This window comes from Balaenoptera musculus, chromosome 12, assembly GCF_009873245.2.
Source record: "Balaenoptera musculus isolate JJ_BM4_2016_0621 chromosome 12, mBalMus1.pri.v3, whole genome shotgun sequence".
Lineage (NCBI taxonomy): Eukaryota > Metazoa > Chordata > Mammalia > Artiodactyla > Balaenopteridae > Balaenoptera > Balaenoptera musculus.
In genome coordinates, this window is record NC_045796.1 from 7435798 (window position 1) to 7452459 (window position 16662).

General features: G+C 47.5%; 1 protein-coding gene across 4 annotated transcripts in view; it reads left to right on the plus strand.

Annotated features, from left to right (window-relative positions):
- AGPAT4 (1-acylglycerol-3-phosphate O-acyltransferase 4) overlaps window positions 1-16662 on the plus strand; it is a 111342-nt gene that overhangs the window by 36114 nt on the left and 58566 nt on the right. The window lies entirely within an intron of this gene.

The window sequence follows — 16662 nt, forward strand, 5'->3', positions numbered from 1 at the left end:
TGTCACAATTAGGACTTCTTACATGGGTTCACTAAGGCTTTAGTGTGTGCTAAGATTCTTTGGTTTGTTTCTGTTTGTTGTAGGTTTGAAATGTCTATTTTGTCCTCACTCTTAAAGAATTATTTTTTGAATGAGTAGTGCCAATAGCACAAAATTCAACAGCCACAGAGGGGTATCCTGTGAAAAGCAAATAAGCATTCTGTTTCTGTTTCTTTAGTTTTCCTCCTCGGAAACAACCAGCATTAGTGATTTCTTAGGTACCCTTATAGAAGTAGCATATATATACACACATATATAGAAAGACATATACACACATACAAAGACATATGTATGTATGGCTCTTATGTTTGTACATGTATGCAGGTAAGTCTGTATATGTATAGATACATAAGACATATACATATTTTTAAAAACTGAATGGTGATATAATATATTATTGTCTTCCTTGCTTCTTTTCTTTAAATTTTTGAGATAATTGATGCACATGCAATTGTAAGAAATAATACAGAGAGATCCCATATACCCTTCAGCCAGTTTTCCCCAGTGGTGACCTCTTGCATGACTACAGTGTTATACCCCAATAAGAAAACTGACATTGACACAATCCACCAACCTTTTTCAGATTTCTCCAGTTTTATATACATTCATTTGTGTGCGTGTGTCTGTGTGTGTGTGTGATTATACTAGACTATTTTAAACATGACTAATTCAACTGGCCTGAATTTCAAAAATGAAAATGATACAAGATGAATCTGAGTATTGGGATGTCTAGAGATGAGTTTGGTATTGATTGACCAGAAATCTGTACCTATTCTCAACAGCACAGAATGCAGTGCATGTCATTACCAATTACATATAGGAGTGTGAATATATTTTTAAAAATGAGCTCTTTCAAATTAAGCAATTTAAAAATCTCAGCTACCTTAGATTATGCCAAGAGTCCAAAATTATGGATATCTTTTTGAAACCCTTAAAATGAAGCGATCAGATTTAAATTTGAATTAAAATAATACAAGCTGTATACAGTTATCCAAATGGATTACTACTGATTCAATGAGTTGTTTTTGAAACTTCAAAGTACGATCCTGTGAGGAACAAATGATAAAAACATGCTTATTCGTAATTTCTATCACCAGCTCAGAACTGGCAGATATGTCTGATACTATTTCTCATGTGGTTTGTGTGCTAGACCTACTATGTCTTGGATTGTAGTGTTTTACATAAATGTCTTGAGAATGTTCATAAGATCATAAAGTCACGGTTACAAAAAATGTATCTTTAATCCATGTATCTATGGCCTATTGGGTGCAGCCACTCGTTCAACGCAATCGTGGGTAATGCAAATTTCCTTGTCATACATTTTACCATAACATTGTTTCTAGTATTTAGACATCTTCCATGGTATAGAAAAGGAAACAATCTTTCAGCGCAGGGCAGAAGCAGTAGGAGATGGCCAGAACCTAGATTGTAGCTGTTCGAGGAGAAAAGAGTTTGTATAATCAAGAGAAGGAGATAATAGCCTGAGACTTACTTTATAATTTTAAGTGTCTTTTTACACTTAAGTGTCTATTTAAAGAAAACTTAAATTTAACAAAGCAATGCTGCTTGCACTTTTCATCAAAACCTGCACTTGTATGATTTGTACACACCTATGGAGATTCCCAATCTGTCAGTTTGCAATCTGAAATCATGTGTATTTGCCCTGTCATAACCCCTATTTAAATCTCAGACAGGTGGTTAAGCACTGACTTTCTCATTTGGAGTCCAGAAATAAGAGACAGGATTTGGGACGAGAGTTCCTAAGAGTACTCTCTTTCGCTTTTGGTAGATGGTGACGACATACCAAGGTTACAGCAAGGCCAAGTCAATATTCTTCTAAGGGCACCGTAGCCTATGTGCCTCTGGTGGAAATTAAGATGGGGAACAGATTCAGAAAGCAAGGTGGATTTTTCAACATGACAAATTAATTAAATTATTTAGAATGATTCCAAATGAAACATAACCATCTAAGCCACTGGCATTTCCCCACCCAGGGTGAAATGGAGGGCAGGCAGTCAAATTTCACAAAAGATTCAGAAGCACATCTATCCAGGCACATCCTATCTCAGGACGTCCCACAGTGCCGTGTGCCTACTGCCCCGGACGAAAGCTTCCAGGGGCTTGGGCTGAGCAGAAGCAGAAGCGACCTGAAGAGGGAAGGGAGGGCTTCTCTCTGGAGGAGAAGGGGAAGGCAGTGCATCCTGGGTTTGGCTGTGGCACTCACTGTGTTGAGGAAAGCTCCCCCATGCCTCCCCCGGCTTCTCCATTTCTGGTATCCCAGCATGTGTTAGATACAAAGCTGTTCTCCTCTCTCTCTCTTTGAACTTGTCCTCTGTAGTTAATAGATTTCCTTATACCCTGAGTGTTTCACAGCAACAACCAAAGACATGTAAGAGACAATGATCAACTAACTGAGCTGTTGATCATCAGAGGCTGCAGTGCGTGGGCTATTGAACAGCTTGGAATAAGAGATGGTCAGACCCCTTCTGTTTGCTTTCACTCTCTTCCTCTTCCCTCTGAGTTAAGATAAAAGCTCTTCATGGGGTTTAATGAATCACTCTAAAGCTTAGAAAATCAGTAGCATTCATCATTTGCAGCTGATTTTTAAGAAAAAAATTGTTTCCTAGAGACTTGGATCCCCTCCCTCACCTGCTTAACTTTTTATTAATAGAGCCGTGTCGTCACCCTTTTTAAAAAAATGTTAAGAGCTTGCTGTTGCACCAGGTGAGTCCAAAGTAGTCACCAGCCCTGGTGTGTAAAAGGCCACTCTGATGTAAATGACAAATAGAGACGGTTTCCAGCATGACACACACAGCAGAGAATCTTAGTCTGGCGGCCAGGACCGCCATCAGGAATAACAATTTGAAAGTTTATTCGATCTAGGTGGCTGACTTTGGGCGGGTTGTTTTATTTCCTTTTCGCCTAGCTTTGTAGGCCCAGGAGGCTAAGACAGGCTGGCTTAGTATGCTGAACGAGGAAGGGGGGATGGAGCGAGCTTTTGCAAGGTGAGGAGAAGGAAGAAATTTACAAGAGGCTGAGTAGAATTGTATTACCCTTCCGTCGCGCAGGATGTGTCCTTTAATCTCTTGGGAAAGGTGGCCAAGACCAGCTGCCTTGTTTTCCTTCCCCTCTGACACTGTGGGTTTTAAAAAGCAGAGAAGAATTCGGAGAATCTATTAATGGCAGAGTTTTTTTAAAAGGGGAGGGGGTGGGGAGGACTACAAATGACCTTAATGTTCCGTGGAGGACTGGTGACACAGAACTGCATGGAGACACCACTCCCAATCCACCCACCAGCCCTGGTGCCTTGCTTCCAAATCCCGTGCTGTTGCTAACCAGCTCCGTGCATTAAGCCTGCCACTTACTTCTTCTGAACCGTGATGCTCGTGGATTCTCTGACCGTCCAATCCACAGGTCCACTACCTAGTGGACCTCTAATGGGCAAGGCCGTGTGGTGGCGAGGAGGGGTCAGATTCTGGAGTGCTGAGACACGACATAGGACATCCTGCCCTCCTGTTTATAGGCTGTCCCCTTGGACAAGCCACGCAAACCCTCTGAGTTCGGCATAGAGTAGCGGGACGGGTCACCATGACCGGTTGAAAAAGCAGGATGAGATGCTGTGTACAGAAGGGCCTTGTGAAGAACTGTTGAAAGCACGTCAGATTTAGGATGAAAACTGGAATTTGTGTCTGTGGAGGGAAGGAGCATTGCGGGGGGTTGGGTGAAGGGATGGGAGGTGGGGGACAGGCAAGGGTATCTTCTCATTATGGCAGTTCACCTGGTTAGGTAACTTTAAAAATGAACTACATTTGAATAAAGGAGAGGGAGTGGAATTGACCAAGATTCCAATATTTTTCTAATAAAGACTTTAGTTCTTTTTGGTTCTGCCCTTGGGAGATATTTACTTCTCTTTTCAGCACCTCTCTTCCGTATCCCCCCGCCCTGACTTGAAGGTTATTGGCTACTTTATTTGTAGTAGGTAGTGGTGGAGCACAAACGGAGAAGCAAGCTCTAGTTCACCACCTATAATACCGCCCACGGGTCCTCCCTTGAAACAGATGTCAGTTTTCCTGCTGTGACAATAACGGACCCCAGGATGTAGAAGTCCCTTCCGAGTTGTGCCAAGGGCGTGCTCAGTAGCGTGACTGACAGACGCCCTCCCCGGAGCCCCAGTGGGAACTGGACTTCACTGAAGATGCTACCTCGTCCCTCTTGTCCTTGGGGCACCGCCCTGCTCCCCGCAACTGCGACCACACCATCGATCTGATTCTCCTGGGCTACAGGCTGGTCCTTGGGGCCGTTTGGCCAGGTATGCTTTAATACAAGGCCATCTCCCATGGTGTGAATTTGGCTGTTCTTGTGCATTTCTTTCTTTTGTCTCACTCGAAATTGAAGAACGCTTCTCCTACCGTAGCCCCTCCTGAAGCAGGCTGAGAATTGTTTCTTAAAGGTCCTGATATGAGTTCCCGATTCTCGGCACATATTAGTTTCCTTTCTTTGAGATTAGCTGGTGCGGGTGTGGCAGGGGAGACTGCAGCTGTTGCGAGGCAGTAGGACAGGGGCCAGGAGCCCTGGATGGGAGACGGAGAGCGGGAGGGGCGAGGTGGGCATCAGGTGTCCTCAGTGCCTCCCCGCCCAGAGTTGGTCCCCGGTCAGTCCCCCTGAAGAGAAGGAAAGCACTGGAGCAGCTGAAGTGGAAGTGGAGATGGAAGGGGGCCCCTCCCCGGGGAGGGTGGAGGGAACTCCAGATGAGCAAACACCCCCAGGAGCCCCCCAGGATCTGTTCCTGGACTTCCTCCGTGGACTGCTTTCCAGACAGAAATTGTTATTGATCCATTTGGCGGGGGATTTCTCAGAGGCACATGGCTCCCCTGGGAGCAGGCCCTGAGGAAGCAATTCTCCCCTTTTACCCAGAGGATCCACATAGCTATGGATCCTGGCCGGGGTTGGGGGGAAAGGGGGAGGGGGGTGTCTAAGAGAAGGGAGGAGGGATTGGTGTTCCTGAGGTTTCTGTTTCTGAGCAGGACCAGGAGAAGCGGGGAGTAGACACATCGCTGTGTGTGTCATGAGGCGAGGGCCACAGCTGCGTGTGCCCCTATGCCAGGAAAATACAAGGCCAGTCTAGGGTGTCTTTGGTAAGAAAGTGATCCATCAAGGAGGGGGTCGCTGTGGCATTTTCCGGCGTGACCTTGGGAGAAATAATACGAGCTGTTCGCTTGGCGGCCGGCTGATCCGTGTCTCTTCCCAGCTTGATTAATGGCACGGCTGCTTTTTCTTATTTTAGTCCAAGCTGACTTTTCACTCTTTTCTGTTACGAGCAGGTTTGACTCCTTCACTTGTCACAACAGTTATCACCCCCAAGATGTCAGAAAAAGTCGTTGTTAGATTGTCCCCAGGCCCCTGGCCCTGACCCTTCCCAGCGCTGTCTTTGATCCCGCTGAAGTGTGGAGCTCCTGGTACCTTTGTTGGGGAGTCGCGACCCAGGACCTGGGTATTCTCTCTGAAGGTCTGCAGATTCACCCTTATCAGTACCAGGTGGGGATCACCTCCCAGAGGGAGTGCAGGTAACTGGCTGTCAGTTGACCAAAGCAGAAACCCCGGGACTTCCCTGGTGGCACAGTGGTTAAGAATCCGCCTGCCGATACAGGGGACACGGGTTCAAGCCCTGGTCCAGGAAGATCCCGCATGCCATGGAGCAACTAAGCCTATGTGCGACAACTACTGAGCCTGCGCTCTAGAGCCCGCGAGCCACAGCTGCTGACCCTGTGAGCCACAACTACTGAGCCCGTGCGCCACAACTACTGAGCCCGTGCGCCACAACTACTGAGCCCGTGCGCCACAACTACTGAGCCCGTGCGCCACAACTGTTGAAGCCCACGTGCCTAGAGCCCGTGATCCCCAACAAGAGAAGCCACTGCAATGAGAAGCCTGCGCAGCACAACAAAGAGTAGCCCCCACTCACTGCAACTAGAGAAAAACCCGTGCGCAGCAACGAAGACCCAACACAGCCCAAAATAAATAAAATAAATAAATAAATAAATAAATAAATAAATAAATAAATATATATATATATATATATATATATATATATATAAAAATAAGCAGAAACCCCTAACGTTGGCACCGTCACCTTCACTGTATTATGTAAACAGAAGGCAGCTTTGCTGAGTAGGGTCAGATTGAAAGGGATTGAAAAGACTGTTTTGTTTTGTTTTGTTTTTAATTTTTATTTATTTATTTTTATGGCTGTGTTGGGTCTTCGTTTTTGTGCGAGGGCTTTCTCTAGTTGCGGCAAGTGGGGGCCACTCTTCATCGCGGTGCGAGGGCCTCCCATTATCGTGGCCTCTCTTGGTGCAGAGCACAGGCTCCAGACGCGCAGGCTCAGTAGTTGTGGTACACAGGCCTAGTTGCTTTGCGGCATGTGGGATCTTCCCAGACCAGGGCCCGAACCCGTGTCCCCTGCATTGGCAGGCAGATTCTCAACCACTGCGCCACCAGGGAAGCCCTGAAAAGACTCTTGATAAGTCCTTCGGTGCTGCCCCAGGGCTTCTTTTTCCTGTGGGTTAAGATTCTGATCCAAAGGCAAAGGCTTACCCCCTGGACAGAGCATGGGGCACCCAAATTTCTCTACTGGGACAACCTTTTCCTCTTCTCACTCTGTCCCCTGCTGGTACCCTTTCCTTCTCCTGACGTGTGTTGGTCCCCACACCCTCACAGCTCTTAATGAGCAAGCTCCGCTTCACCTGGAGTTACAACTCTGATGGCCTGACCTGGCAGGTTCTGCAGCTTCCACAAGTGATGTTCAGTTGGTGCTCTCAGGAGCTGGTGAAGAGTGCAGGCGTGTACCTCCCTGTAGACCCCAGGTGATGACAGTGGACTCTGTACGTGGCTCCATGAGACGAGAAGGCCACATTGCATCAAGCAACAGAGATCGTGCTCTAAGTAGTGTTTTGGTGATTTATTCAACAAGTATCGAGCACCTGCTGTGTGCCGGGCACTGTGTTTGGTTCTGGGGACGTAGTGGTGAGAAAGGCAGCTACGGCCCTGCCCCCAGGGAGCTTGCAGTCTTGTTGTCTGAAGGTCTCGTAAAAATCTGCAAGAGCATCTTGAATGAGTCATTATGAACAGACCCAAACCATCCCGTTTGTCCCACGTTTGGGCAAAATGGACCTTGTTTCATTTTGTCCTCACTTAGTGAGGCCTTTTGGGTGGCACAAAAAGCAGCCAACCACCCAAACGAAGAAAAAGCCAAACCTGCTTAGCAACTCAGCATTCCAAAAGGAAGTAGCAGAAGCAATGCAGAAACTGCCTAAGGATAGATCTTATTTACAGTTTGTTACAGAATCAAAAAACTTGAATGTCTGAATTTAAATGTACCGAAATGATAGGAGAAAAAGAAGAGGTTCATAGCGTGGACAAGCTGAGTGGAGTCAGGCTTCTCAAATCTGTGCGCCCCCCCCCCCCCATTTCTTCTCCTGATAAATATGCTTTCTTTCTTTTTTTAAAATTTGTTTTATTGAATTATAGTTGATTTATAGTGTGTTAGTTTCTGCTGTACAGCAAAGTGATTCAGTTATACATATATATTCTTTTTCATATTCTTTTCCATTATGGTGTATTACAGGACATTGTATATAGTTCCCTGTGCTAGGCAGTGGGACCTTGTTGTTTATCCATTCTATATATAATAGTTTGCCTCTGAATTCTGCCCCTTTTATCCTGTAGACTTTTAGCCAGCCAATACTTACTGAGCATTTACCCTTCCGGGAACTGTTTTGAGTACTAGACACAGAGAGGTTAAGCGACTTGCCCAGGGTCACACAAGAAGCAGAGGAGCCAAGACTGGGGCCATGTGAGTGCAGAGCTTCTCTCTGCAGCACTGCCCAGCAGTGGTTGAGGCACCAGGCTCCTGAGCTGAGGCCACGTGTCCACTGGCAGTTGTAGTAGGTGACATTCCACAGGGCTACAGAGAGAGGAAAGGAGGCTGTATATTCACAATACGCAGCTATTTTCATTTCTGATCATTGTAATCACTGTAGTGTGTGCTGTTCACAACGTATTAGCCATCATGCTAAACCTTTTGTGTCCTCACCTTGTTTAAGCACATAACCACCCTGAACAGGCAGTCCCCCATTTTGTGGATCAGTTGTCTGAGGCTCAGAGAGGTTGGATGACTTGTCTAAGGTCACACAGTAAGAAGGAGAGCTGAAATCCCTAAATGCATTTTTCTACCACATTTTGAAACGAACAAAATAGAATGCGATTAAGAGTTTTTATTTTAACACCTATGGCTGATGTGGAGCAGACATCTGCTAGGATCAACCCTGAGCATGTTCATTCACTGTCTCAGCCCCAGGTGACCATGCAGGATGACTGTCACTGCTCAGCGCTTCTTTAACAAGCACGCATTTGAGTTCACCCGGGGGCTGGACACTGGGCCGGCACCTGGAGCTCAGAGGTGAAGGGGACGCAGCGGCTGCCCTCGGAGAGGTCCAGTCTAGTGGGGAAGGCGTGTGACACGAACCACCGTAGAGCAGCCAGGCAAAAGCCAGGATAGAGGTACGCAGGGAATGTGGAGAGAGACAGTCCATCCTGGGGAGGGGTGGAGCCTTGTTCCGCTGAAGCAAGAAGGGGGAAAGGTGGTCTGGTCTGAGGGAGAAGCATATTCTAGCATCACCCAGGGGCTACACTGGTTTATTCAGGCAGCCAGGCATCAAAAGGAGAGGGACCTACCACATGTTGTCATGACCTTGCTGAGTCAGGAGGCTGAAGTTCAGATGTCCTCCACACCGGGCCTGGAGGATGGGGAGGAGAGCGGCCCCAGCATGGTTCACAGCCACAGGCACTGTCCATGGATGGACCCCGTGTATTCATCCTCGGGAATTCCAAACACCGTAGCCATCAGTTTACTTCAAGATTTATTTTTGTCTTGCCCTGAGCAGCCCTTTTTGAAATGTGCCTTTAGAAACCGTTAATTTGTTTTTTGAAAAGATCTGTTCACACATGATCTTTTATAGGAAGATACCCAGCTGGGTCATTATTTCCTTGAAACATGTTATACCCTAAGTATAATATTAAGTAAAAATAGCATGATGCAAAACTGTACAATATAATACCAATTTTATAAATATAGACTGGAAATGGATTTATCAGAGTGCTATTTTTAGGAATTATAATTAGAGATGATGATGATGATGATTTTTTTTGCCGCGAGGCTTGCAGAATCTTAGTTCCCCCACCAGGGATTGAACCTGGGCCCCCAGCGGTGAAAGCGCAGAATCCTAACCACTGGACCACCAGGGAATTCCCTAGAGATGATTTTTTTAATTGCCTTTATATTTTCTGAGTGTCTTATATGTCATACGATAAGCATATATTCCACAAACTGAAAATAAAAACCCAAGAGAAAATAAAAACCCAAACACCACAAAGAAGGGAAGGGATTAGAAAAGGGAGTATAAAGTGGGCCCTTTGCACATTTTGTGTGTGTGTGTGAAAGTCTCCTCCAGGCTGGGTGGGGTGGCCATTCCGGGACCAGGGGCGATAGGATGCTCAGGCCTTGCCTTGCAGGGCCTGTGTAGGGCACATTCAACTCTCCTCACCAGTGCCTCAGTGACTGAGGACAAAGGCGGTGAGAGGAAGTTGCCCCAGAGCTGCATCCTCGGGGTTCTGGGTTGAATCGTGTCCCACCTCCCCAGGAGATGTTGAAGCCCTCACCCCGTGCCTGTCAACAGGGCTTTATTTAGAAACAGAGTCTTTGCTGATCATCAAATTAAGATGAGGTCATGTGGGTGGCCATGGTGACTGTGTCTTTGTAAAAGGGGGGAACGTGGACACAGAGGCAGCAGACACAGAGGAAGATGATGTGAAGACACTGAGACCAGAAACCAGGGGGGAGGCCAGAGCGGATTCTCCTGCAGCCTCAGAGGCAAGCAGCCCTGCCCCCACCGTGATCTCGGGTTCTGGCCTCCAGAACCCTGAGACGTAGTTCCCTTCATAAGCCCCCAGTTTGGGTACTTTGTTACAGCAGCTCCAGAAAACCAATGCACTCTGCGTTCTAAGTCTTTTTTCTCCCACTGTGCCTGTGAAGTGCAGAGTGAAGGCCGCTGTATGGCACCGACACGAGTGATGCTCTGTTTATTTCTCCCTTCTCCCTCCTCCCCCCTCGCCTGGCTTCTGCTCCCCTTCCCCCCATTGTTTTACTGGCAATACAGGGAATGAGAGATTATGCAGACTGAAGACCTTGCTTTTTATTTATGGACCAAGCCACAGAATCCCTCTTTCCTGCTTCTTAAAGTCAAGGATCTCCAATGAGTGAAGTGGGGCTGGTGACACTGGACGTGGAGGAAGGTGGCCAGGTGTAGAAGCCTCACCTGGAGGCAGCAGTCACACTGGTCCAGCCAGTGACCAGCACGTGTGTGTCCAGGCTGGCCCGTGGGGCGGATCTTCTGATGAACGGAGACGAAGGCTTGTAGGTTTCTTTCATCCTGGTTTCCTTGTATCTTCAACTGGCCTTTATTTTTCTCTCTCTGAGTACTCTCTCTCTAAGTCCAGAACTGCTTTGCCTAATCACCAAAGCAGTCTGCCTGGGAAAACTGGAATGAAACTGTCCTTCGAACCTGAAAGAAGTTCTCCGAGGTGAATGAATGGGGTAAGGGAATTGCCTGCCCATAATGCAATGCTCAGGCCTGTCTTAGTAACAACCTCTCCTGGCCATAAAAGGGGCACAAATCTTTTCTTCCTCTCCTTGCTTTGCGTAAAGAAGTAACGGGAATGAAGTCATCTGGCCCAGGCAATCTGCTCCGCTGGCCCGCGCACACCTGGATCTTTCATTCTGAAGGATCCCGGAAGCCGTCTCCCCAGCTCCCTTCAGATCCCAAGTCTTTTCTTCCGGATCAGTGTTACACTCTGGCTCAGTTCTTAATGGACCGATTTTGTTTAGAATTGGGTGTTTACTTTGCTGACCTTTTCCACGCAAAGCTTGTTACAAAATTAGCCTTTTGTGTCAACACCCTTTTGTTTATATAGGGGAAAAAAATATTGGCATTGGGAACTGATGATTACATCAGTGTGTTATTAGCTCAATTCATCAATAAATATCACAGCTATGTAGTTGATATGCCTGGCGATTGGAAGCATGGTAAATATACAAATGGCCTCATTTTATGCAACTGATTCTGTGAAAGGAGAGTGATAGGTGAGGATACTGGATTTTTTTAGTTTTAAAAACGAGTAATATGACTATGCTATAGCATGCCTTGTTTATTTTGAGTAACAATCCATTTCTGTATCTTAAATATATGTGTGTGTGTATACATGTAAATATATATGTTTTACTCATAGTACAGGATATATATGTGATTCTTCCTAAGAAAAAGTGATCTTGTATTTTAAATAGAGAGCTTAATCACTCAATTTCAAATAGATGTATTAACACGTATTAAAGAAACAGCAGATTTAGGAATACAAATGTGATACTGAGTTGTGTGAGCAGATGCTCACCTTAGAGCAAGGTGTCTTCGCTGTTGATGTGGTTTATAAATAAATTAATTCTCAGCCAAGGTGCCCATTTGTTTTTGCAGGCATTAAATTGCACTTGTGACTTAGGTTACAGCTTTCAAATTAGGTTATAAGTTTGACTTTGGTGTCTTGTAACTTCATGAGACAGCTGGGTGTGATCTTCAAAGTGGGCTGGGTATTCCCTAGGAGGAAAACAAGATGAGCCATTAGGATATAAAAAGATAACCTTAGAGCTTCCAAATTATGTTTCTTTATCATATATATAGATAAGATTTAAAAATTGTATATATTTTATAAATTATATAAAACAAAAATTTATTGTGTATAAAATTTGCATACGCTAATTGTGCATATTTTTAAAAAATTTAAACAGTCAAAATCATTTGAAGACCACTGCCTTAGCCTGTGGGTTTGGGTGTCAGCATAGCAGAGATAGAATTTAAATAGCACAGTTAGAAGCAAGGGGGAAACAGCCTTCATAGAAATAAGCTCCAAAGCAAAGGGAATACTGACAGCCTAAAGAATTTCCATATTTTCCTCTGTTTCAGTGTATCTTGGGTCCAGATGGGATTGGAGGCTTTTCAAACATTTTCGAGCATCCCTTCTCTGGTCCTATCCCAGTTCTCCAGAAAGGAGGGCAGATATTAGATTAAAAGTCTTGCCCACTTCCACATTTTGTTTTGAAGAAAAAAATCCTAGAAATGCGTTGGTGTTCTATCACAATATTTTAAAATATATCCTGTCCCACTCTCCCATCTCAGAATACCTGGCTACCTCCTGTGGAAAGCACTGTGCAGAGTAGGTCTTCTCGGACATTCTTAGGCTCCCTGGTGGTGCCCATGTAGCTTTTCTGGAGGTTTGATATGAGCATCCTGTGTCTAGGGCCATGGACGGGTAACCCGCTCAGGTGTCCCCTAACAAAACGGCACTGGCCTAGCCACTTTGGTGACTGGGGCTTCATTTTTTCATTTGTAAAAGGAGGGAAATAAATTTTAATGTGCTATAAAAATCTAAGGTGAAGGTATTCCTGCCCTAATCCCCACTTAGTCAGCCAAGAGTGGGACGGCTGGGATTGAGCGTGCTTTCGACGGGGCTCTGATACCCAGAATGCGTCAGGAGGATGCACTTGGGATGCGGGACGATCGTGGGAGGAGACGCTGGGGGCTGCGGGGAGACGGGCCTGAGAGGCCGCGTGGCTGTCGGGGCTTGAAGAGGGCCCAGGTGTATCTCATAACCTGTGAAGGTAGGAGTTGAGCATCTGGGGAAGGTGACCAGAAACACGTGCAAAGACCGCTAAAGAAAGGAACCATCCAGGAACAGAGCAGGGGTATCGGGAAGCTGGGAGTCCCTCCTGCGAACTCGGTGGAGACTGGGACTGATGTTCAGTGGGGGGAAGTCGCTCAAACCGCTGACCTGCGGGAGGAGCTGCTCAGAGGACCTCTAGGATCCCTTCCAGCCTTAGGACTCGGGTTGGGAACAGTCACGTGGTAGGTAGGGTGCAGGGGGCCTGCCACAGTCTGGGTGCCGAGGGGAGTGTGGCCACGGCTTCCTGATGAGGCCACCCTCAGAGTCTCAAAAAGAATATGAGGATCTGTCTCAGAAAAAATGAGCATAGAGTAGGTAAAGCGCTGACCGAGGTGCAGGTGTGCTTAGGCAGGGCTGGAAGGGGAGGCTGGCGTGGCATCACTTAGACGTGGGGGAGGGCATAACACATCGTGTTTAAAACGACAGAATAAAAAACTTTCGGCAATAAAAATGTTCTGAACTGGCCAGAAGGTTAGGAACATGAGTTAGAAACGAGGCCTGCTTTGGCGACCACTTTGCCTGATACGTGTCCGTAGAGCAGGGGCTGGGCACAGGGGTGTGGCAGGCGAGGGCTCAGCACGTTGGTGAAGCTCTTCCCCATCTGCCTCTTCCTCCTGTGTGGTCTCCGTTGGCCCCAGCTGGTCTGGAGGGTGACCGGCCTTCCCGGTTTGCCTCCCGCTGACAAAATTGGGACGTGCCAGGCAGACTGACAGGTCGGTCACCTTACTGGTCCAAGTGCAGGTGCCCAGACCTAGACCATCCCCAGAACTAGTCACCCAGCTCATGTTCATTTCCTGCTCCTTGTGGGGGATCTTATGCCATGGGCAACACGTATTATGGCGCTGTACACGCCCAGGCATTAGTTTTATACTTAACCTGCCTTTTATCCTAAGAATTCACCACTTTGTGTTTTAGAGGGAGCTTTTTTGACAGACACTCTAATGGGACGTTTAGGTGGACTGTTCTCTGGGCAAACACTGCAGCCATTCATCCTGTGTTGTGTAAATACAATGTGTGTGTGTGTGTGTGTGTGTGTGTGTTTAGCTCGTAGTCTTTCTCAGGGAAGAAAGGAGCTGCATCAATTCGGCAATAATGAAAAAAAGTGAGGTTTGTTTGGAGGGCTCACCTGTCTGCTGACATTGCGTTTGGGGTCATGTTCACGCTGTTCACGCTCATTTTGGCTACTGCCTGACTGGACAGGACATGTGAAAGGAGAGACTCTCTTTCTTGTCATTTACATCAAAGTAATGCGTGCATGATGCTTATGATTATTTTCTTGGCGTTAAAGGAGGGGTGACCACATTCAGGGAGTAAAGTGGCGCCCTCCACAGAAGGCCCCTGGCAGGTGTACTTCACTAAAGGACGTGAGGTCTGATTTGATGAAGCCCCATCCAGTCTGGTCACAAAGCTGCCTTCGCTGCTTGTAGAGCCCGTGCCTGCTCCTTCCCCTCCAACCCTGGGAAGGTGGGTCCCCCTCTCCCCATGCTTCCTGGCGCTTCCCTCCCTGCTGACAGGAGTGAGGTGGGGTTACGGGTCAGCCCGTGAGCCAGCCGCCCGCACCGTCCCCGCACGGAGCAGGAGCCCCATCGAATGCGCGAGCGAGGTGACCGCTCGGGGCCTGGACTGAGCCGTCGTGCCACACCAACTGTCCAACTTGACCCTGGCGAGAAGTTTATGGAACCTGCAGGACATGGTTGATTGGAAGACCCAGATGGACGTATTGCATTTTTCTAAGTCATAATTAAGTAATGAGCCCAAACCTGTTTATTGAGTACTAACCTAGATTCAGCCATGAAACCGAATTAACACACTTAGGGGAGACACAAGACTGTAGCTCATTCCTAAGTAATATGGTAGAGACCCAAGGACTGCAGGCTTTCAGAGGGGAAAGAAGAGTTTACAGGGGCTGGACCAGCCAGGGAGGCTTCAAAAATGGGGTGTCATCAGCTAGACCTCAGAGCACAGAAGTCCTTGCGTGAAGGGTGAGAGTGGGCGTGGGGGGGACGTCTGCCAGAGCTCTCGGTGCTGTGGTGCTAGGCACAGATCAGGGCCTCATTAGCTCGCGGCGCCAGCCACAGGGAGGGTGATGAGCGCCGGCGTCTCCGCTGGACGCAGGAGCTGGCGCGCTGTGACGCCCCCTCCCCCGCTTAGCGTCTCTATGCTGGTGGCCTGGTTCTTCACTCCCACTGGTGGGTGTTCTGCACAAAGCACAGCTGCCTGCAGCTTTGAGCTCTCCTTTCCGTCACTTCTGCCACCAAGGAGGACGGGGGCTTCCCCCCCTCCACCCCGGCTCCAGCACCTGGCCCAGTCTGAGTCACGATGCTATTGCTACAGCCGGTAGTGTCACCAGAGCCAGCTTCTAGAATGTCAGGACTTCTCCAAGTCAGTTATTAAACACCATGAGAAACTCACAATAAATTATCTTATGAAACAAAGGCAATAGGTGCTCAACACTGGCTTTTCTGTCTCCCTAGTTGGTTTACTGCATTTGACTCTTACTCTGGAGGTTACGTCGATTGTGTGTGTGCAGTAGAAATGCTACACAGCTCCGCAGTCAGTGATCACGAATTGGCAGCCTGACATCAACCTGGTGAGAGTATTTACACCATGGAAATTGGCAAAGCTGTGAATCAGGGCTAGGATTTTCCAGCACACTACTTGGTTCTTCAGCATGAGTGTGTCTCTCACACAGTATGGGTAAAAAATTATATTCTAAACCCATAATAAACGTTTGAACCTCAAACGTTCTAGTCTTTATATCTGGGAGTCAAACACACACATGATTCCTGAGACACTTGCCAGAGCTAAGAGGCCCACTCACTGGAACCATCAGTACAATGACCACCCCCCCCCCAAAAAAAATGTTCCCAAGGTTCCCACTGGTGGCTCGAACTCTGAAAGTCCCAATATACAGTCACCAATCCACTATAACGTCTCCTTTTTAGGTATATGTGCCCACTCCTTTGTTATTAATACAGCATTACCACTCAATATGCACCTCAAATTGGATGGAGTAGACAAAAGTGAGTTAATCTATGTCTACAGGTAAAACTTTTCTACATGCATCCTTCTGAGAAGGGCCACCAATCTTTCTCTGCCCCCAGAGACGGATGGCTATTCTGTGTTCTGGTTCAGACCCACTTTCTTCTCTCTTGCTCCATGGCCTGTTGACGGGGATTACAGAAAACTAACGAGAAATGACATTCAGCTAAAGCCACACTCGTGAGGCTGCCGAGAGCTCGCTTCCTCCAGATCTGACAAGGCTCCTTCAGAGTCTGACATAGGCGGCCAGGAGGCATTTGGACCCAAAGACACGTTGGCGCTGCCTCTGTTTGAGAAAGAGTCCTGACCCCACGTTGGGGGTGTGGGCTGAGGTGGGAATAAATTAACAGTTGCCGGGAACCGGGCCACGCTGTCAGGGCTCCGGGGGGAAAGCTGTGAGGAGGAGGAGGGGGACCCGGTGCCCAGTCTCTCCTGCCCTGGGGCAGACAGCTCTCCAGCTGCCTTCCTGCAGCCTTGGGCTCGGTTTCATCCGTGCGGTGCAGTGGCTTTCACACCACCCTTCCCTCCCTGTGCTGCACCGGGGAAAGCTCCAAAAATGCTCAGGCAGCGTCTGGTCCCCCAGCTCTCTTTGAGGAAAGCGTTCCTCCGTGATTCCATCCTGAGTCTTCACCTCCCCCCTGACCTTCTAGAGCGGGCTGGTTTGGATCTTCTTCTCCACCTGCTGAATGCGCTGTTCTCACGTTGTGCTTTCCTCGCCTTCAGGCTTTCCTGTCATAAGTTCCTTGTCACGGTTTC